The following is a 6,870-nucleotide window of genomic DNA, read 5'->3' as shown; positions in this document are numbered from 1 at the left end:
GCATGAAACCTCGGAAGAAGAAAAGGGCTTCACAGATGAACTCGAGCCCTTGAGCCTTCAGTATCGCATCCCGGCCGCGGCGGCCATGTTTCGATAGAGGCTAAGGGCAGAAGACGGGCATGTACTGCGCAATGCCAGCACAAGTTATAGAACCCCAAGTTGTCGTAATTAATACGCAGCCCTTCATTATACGGTGCATCTTTCTCTTTTCCCTCTTTCAATTCCTCCCCCATCCCTTCCCTCATGGCGCCATTGAGGCGTCCACCGTGGCTGACAAAGCTACCACCCCATTCCTTTTCTTGTAGTCAATTGGTTCCATTAGACATTGAATAAATGACGAGTAAGGATCACGTAGCGATGGCTCTGATGGAACCACGCGAAAGAACATTTTTGAAAGACAGGAAAGACGCTTCAGCCGATGTCTGATAACGTTGCGAATCGTACACGCCTTCATACGTTTTTATTTGAGCAGGGCTGGGCACGATACTTCAAAAAAGTATCTTCGATGCTGATACCCGATACCCTAAAAAAATGAATTTCCGGTATCGACACAAGATACAGAACCGAAACTGATTTCTGATAAACATACTCGATACTGTAGCGTCGATAGTTGGATTTCGATACATCACTGAAATCGCCACTATTAATAAGGATAGTAATATGAGTAGCTAAAAATTAAGACATTTCTTCGTGATTTCTGGAATCTTTAATGTATTCTACACAGTGCATTATTTCTGAAAGGGTTTAAACGAATCCGGCCGCTCAGATTTCTTTAATCTCTACTGTCGGTGCAGCTGGTTTCGTTAGAACTTTAGCATTGGACACAAGTCATAAGGACATAGAACGGTATCACTTCCATAAGCAGCCTACCAAGATATTTTTTTCAGCTAATATGCTTTTCACGCGAACTGGTCAGTAAACACTTGACTGCTCACGAATGCACTTGAAACTTTTTCTGAATACTTCATTTTGTTACTGCCGAATTTATCGGGTTGCCTCTGCCTTCGCCCTGTGCTAAATGGTGCAAGACTCTGTGCGCTTGGGAAATCCGGACAGCTATTTCTCCAGCCCTGTCCTTAAAGGGCAACTGCACCACTTTGTGAAAATTCCGCGCTATTCAAGGATTCAAATCTATATAGGCTGCAAGTCAAGTATGACAAGTGATTCTGCGCCAGCATTTAAAATAATGCTCTAATCGACAATTAATTTTTAGGCTTCTCCTCACAGCACTAACGGAGTGCGGAGAAGCTCGGTGGAACATCACGGAAGATAAGATTTCAAATTTCCGCTGCCTCCAACCACTTTGCCGTGTCTAGTTGGATATTGCCAAACAACGCTTGGCTGCCTTTGCCTTCAGTGATGTTGTTTTTTTTTTCTTGAAAACGAGTGTTTATGCGTTGGTAATGTGCTGGTACCTTCGACGATGTCATGATGCTCCTCCCACGGGGGGCTGTGCGCTGCTGAGAAGCTTGAAGGCCGTCATGATTTCAATCGCCGATTGCGTCACCATTACAAATGCTGGTCCGAAAGGACTTCGCAATCTTTACCTGCAAGTTTCACGCATTCGACCCCTTTAAGCTCGCCGATTTCTAAAACATATGCAGCTTCCCTTTAACAGACACTTGAAATTGAACTTTCTGCGTTAAACACTAGAAGGAAAAGAGAAAATTAAAGGGCCGAAACTTACACTAGGTAAAAAAGATATTGATATTATCAGTTATTTAGCTGTCACCTTTATTTAAATGTCTTATGTAACAGAATTTGCTCAAACCGCCGGTCCAAATGAGCTCCCGATGTGGTCGTGCTATAAGCGAAGCAAACAAAAAAAGCCTCTGTACGCAGGCGCAGACATGCACGTTTTCTTGTTCTATTTAATGAAGGCGCCCTAAGGGATAAAGTGAAGCATAAAGCCACGTCGACTCGAGGCTCCTGGCGGTATAGTTCAGAAACTCAAGTTTCACCAGTACCTCTTCAGAACCACGACTTGTAGCATTTGCCCCTCCAAAGGAAAACAATGCGTCAGCTGACGAATTTGACGCTGCCGGCGCTGATAACCCCATTGGACCGCGCGTGGAAGAGCGTGTGACTGTTGTCGGGCTGACAAAGTGAGAAACAGCTTGCTCTGTAAGCTCCGCGGGCATGGCGGTGGAAGTCTTCTGTTTCTATTATACACCACCGCACTTTGAAATAAGGGAGAAGAACAGCGGAAGCCATTTCTTCATTTGCACTAGGTTTTATCTCCAAAAGACAGTCGATGCTGTCGATGCTGAGGGTAAATTGCAGTTGAAGTTGAGGATCATCATCATAATCATGATCAGCCTGACTACGCCCACTGCAGGGTAAAGGCCTCTACCATGTCTCTCAAATTAGTACCTGTCCTTTGCCAGCTGCGTCCACCGTGTCCCCGCAAACTTCTTAATCTCATCCGCTCACCTAACTACCTGCCGCCCCTGCTACGCTACATGCTCTGCCCGAATCCATTTCTTCATCTTGATTTCGAATAGGATGTCGTTAACCCGCGTTTGTTCCCTCACCCATTCTGCCCGCTTACGGTCTCTTAATGTTGCACCTATCATTTTTCTTTCCATAGCTCGCTGCGTTATCCTAACTTCAGATCAACCGTTTTCGTTAGCCTCCACGTTTCTGCCCCATAGGTGAGTACCGGCAAGATACAGCTTTTGTATGCCAATATCCCTCAAGAGAAAAGTTTACAACAGCTGCAATTGAGAATGCAATTGCAGCTGTTGTATACTTTTCTCTTGAGGGATATTGGCATACAAATTGCAAAGTTGTAATTGCATCCAAAACTGTTACAAATCGGGCTCAGTATGAGAACTGGTTATAGCCCCGCGTGGGTGTCTGCGTGGACTCCGTCTTGGTGAGCAGCTTTTATGGCTGATCGTATCTTGTACTATGTGCTTTTGCACGAATTGTGCTGCATTTGTATCGCCGTCAGATGTACAAACGAGTTCGTTGTTGTTTATAGCACAACGGTGACTCTGTATCTTTGTCCCATCTGTCACCGAGCGTGCAGAACCGCTATCTTCCATCTATCTTCCAGGCAAATAACTTAGCAAGAAAGACTGACCGTGCAAACGGCATTTGCATCGCCTTTTCCTAATACAGCTCTATCTCTATTTTCAGTATGTTAACGCTTGAGCGAGTCTCGAGGTAGGCGGCACAATTTTTTTTTTAGTATACAGTATCGTTAAAATACACGATACGCTAAAAATGTATTTTAGATACCGATTTTCCGATACTTTAATTTTTGGCAAGCTACACCTAATACCGACACTCAAAATGTATCGAAATATACATGCACCTCTGATACTGTTCATGCCTGAATATGAGCACGTCACGATTTCCCGATCGCATTGAACTCCTCAACGCTTGGTCTCTGATCTTCTTGTTTTCTCTAGCTTACACACCACGGCAGATGACCAGTGAGACGTCGGCAGCATTCAAAGAAAATAAATTTTGCTGAACTTGAACTTCCAATGTGAAAATGTGAAAAAAAAAGAAAGCTGGCTGGCAAATGCATGCTACACCTGGAGGTTGCTGTGCTGAAATTAAAAATGAAAGGTACTCCTCCATACATCACGTTTTAAGGAGGCGGACATGGCAACTGGACTGCAGGAAACACACTAAAGTAAAAATGTACAGGGTCGCTCAGTATGAAAGGGAACACGCGAACGTGAGGCAACCGCGCTTTGCGAAGCGCATGCGCGGAAAGAGCAGCCGGCCGTTCTTTCCGCGCATGCGCCTTGCCGACGATTGTCGCGTTCGCGCCTTCCCTATATAATGAGCGACCCTGCACCCGCACAATAAATTTCCTGCATTAAAACTGGAAAGGCGATACTCCGCAGCCCACTGAGTTCAGTCGGCCAGATAAGCATTGTGGCAAGGCCAACACAGCCGCTCAAGCATTGCTCCTCGCAGCAGACGACATAACTTGCCTGCTGCCTGCTTGACCACCGGTAAATTACGACCCAAATGAAAATGTTCTGAAGGTTGTTTAATCAACTGTTATCACGTACAGCGCAGCATCCTAACAAACAGGGTCAAGGTAACGTTTTGTTACTGGACGACAATGTGCGCGTGTGTTTGTGTGGAGAAACATTTTTTTTTGTTTTATTTGGGAATGTGCAAAACTGTCACGCGAACATTGTTGGAATTCACAGTGGCCGTGTCAACTCTTGTTTTTGGTTTATAGCATCAAATCAACCGCAAATAGGAAGAAACGATAACGCCTCATTCCTGGGCATTCCAATGTCGCTTTCCGCACGTTTCCAAAGAGCTTTATTTGCGAGCGAAAACCGACGTTTCGGGTGTTGTAGCGAAATGAAATGGTTTTGCTGAGGGATTCATCAACACGCAGTGAAAATCGATCACAATGAACCAGGTGAGTCGGGAACGACAGCGCCCGAAAAAAAAAAAAAGAGTGATTTAAACAACATACCGCGCTTAACATAGCGCACAACACCGGGGCGAGAGCATACCGTGAACACATAGCCCCAGCCGACGCGGCTTCGGCTGTCACCATCGTCAGTACCGTCATACATCCCACGGCTTTTGAACACAACGTGAGCGAAGGCAGAAATCTCCGCCGAACACTAAGCTTATTTGTGCATCTCAATTTTCTTGGCTCATTCGGAGCTAATACTCACCGAAGATTCACCGACACCACGCTGACTGGCGCACAAAGGAAGGTGGCAACACGCGGTGCATGTACGACTGTACGTGAACATTTTCTTTTTTTTTTATGTCGGGGATGATAATGTGTTGTGCAACACACGACGATGAGCGGAGTTGAGTCTTTAAACCGGGTAACGCCAAGCAATCCATACCACCTCTCGGAAATATTTCACTGAAACTGTGAACACGCGTGATCGAAGGGAAAAAAAAAAGCCCGGCAAGGTATCGAAGAAGAAAACTAACAATTCGCTGCCTCTCGCCGTAAAGTTGACGCAAAGCACAGACAGGACCGGGCGCATGTTGCGTTGTCCACACGTCGCGAGACTGCCGCCGTTCGGGGTCTAGGTGCGAACTGGCGCTTTCCGTTAGCTTCGGACGGATCGGCAGTGTGTCCATTGCAACACCGCGCTCGCACACATTTACCGCTTGCACAACGCAAACTGTCACTGCTCCTCCAGGAGGAGCCCTGCAGACTCCTTCCCGTTACGTGCACGATACTCACAAGGTTCCCCTACCTAGGCCCGCTATAATGCGTAGCAAGAGTGCACAAAATTCTGGATGTGCAAGGCCCCTTAACAGCATACTGTTCGCGAGAAAAGGACCTAAGACGACACAAACAAAACTTGTCTTTAAGAGTGGACAGAGAACAAAGAAGAAGAAACAAGGAGACAAGGAGGCTAAGAAGAGAACTTGGGGGTATATCCGCGAGACAGTTCGCTCTGGAACCGGCTCGCTTCTCCGCGGTTCGCCGAGTGCTATTGGCCGCTTTGCAGTGTGACGTCATGACTTCACGCTGCGAAGCGGCCAATAACGCGCGGCGACGGAGAAGCGAGCCGATTCTAGAACGCTATACCGATTCCAAAGCGAACCCTCTCGTGGAGATACCCCCTGGCGACAACGAAGCACACTGTTCGCTCTACAAAGAACGTGAGGCGTAGTATACCACACTACGGTTATGTACAAACGATTATCTACGGGCTTTTGTGTATCAGAGAGGTGCTCTTTGCGTCGTCTGCGGCGACAAGACAAGAGAAGCTGGCGTACGTGTCCGCGACTTGTGGTCTGTTGCGGGCTTCGGGCCAAGTCAGTCACACTTGGAGAAGAACTGCCCGCGGCGAGGGCTTGTCCGATGATTCAGCACGCGCGCCACACCTCACACTTCCGGTGACGTCATCAGCACGGGTGAAGAGTTCGGCGCTCGACTCAGCCACTCGCTCTTGTCCCTTGGGAGAATCGGGCGGTGAGCTCGCTTTCTCAGATGTATACAGGCAAAAGAAAACGGCCTCTTCTGGTGGGTTCTACGCGAAGCCCAGGCGTGAGCAATAAATGATTCAACGCACGCGCTGAAGGAACAGCGCATACATATCCACAGTCAAACTTAACACTGGCAGGTTCTCTGAGGATGCCTTATTATTGCGACACAAAACACTATGTAAACACACCACCGCGTATTAACGCCTGAAAGAAAGCCATAACAAGCGAGAGCGGTAACAGTGTTGCGAGAAAACCGAAAATACAGTGGTTCACGGTCTTGCGGCTTCTTCTAAATTGAGCTCCGTGGCTGGAAGGCCATGGCGACCAGAGCCTTTTCGGTCATGCGATGTAAGGTGCCACTCTAAAAATGCATTCTGGCGCGGAACAATACCCCATATGTCTTGTGACTTGATGCCTTTCGTCGTCATCTACGTACCAGCTGCATGAGAGATAAACCAGTGTTAAATGAAAAAGGCGTTTACACAAAAAAGTTTTCATGGTTTATAAGTTTTTGTATTGCCATTCAGGCAGGCGTCACGTACTACGTTATCCCATATGCCTTGTGATTTGATGCCTTTCGTCGTCATCTACGTACCAGCTGCGTGAGAGATAAACCAGTGTTACAATGAAAAAGGCGTTTACACAAAAAAGTTTTCATGGTTTATAAGTTTTTGTATTGCCATTCAGGCAGGCGTCACGTACTACGTTATCCCATATGCCTTGTGATTTGATGCCTTTCGTCGTCATCTACGTACCAGCTGCGTGAGAGATAAACCAGTGTTACAATGAAAAAGGCGTTTACACAAAAAAGTTTTCATGGTTTATAAGTTTTTGTATTGCCATTCAGGCATGCGTCACGTACTACGTTATCCCATCATACTTTTGCGGCTTTTTTGAGCAAAACACCTGTTTGGCGGACAA

Source organism: Amblyomma americanum, chromosome 6 (genome assembly GCF_052857255.1).
Source record: "Amblyomma americanum isolate KBUSLIRL-KWMA chromosome 6, ASM5285725v1, whole genome shotgun sequence".
Classification (NCBI taxonomy): Eukaryota; Metazoa; Arthropoda; class Arachnida; order Ixodida; family Ixodidae; genus Amblyomma; species Amblyomma americanum.
This window is presented reverse-complemented; position numbering follows the sequence as displayed.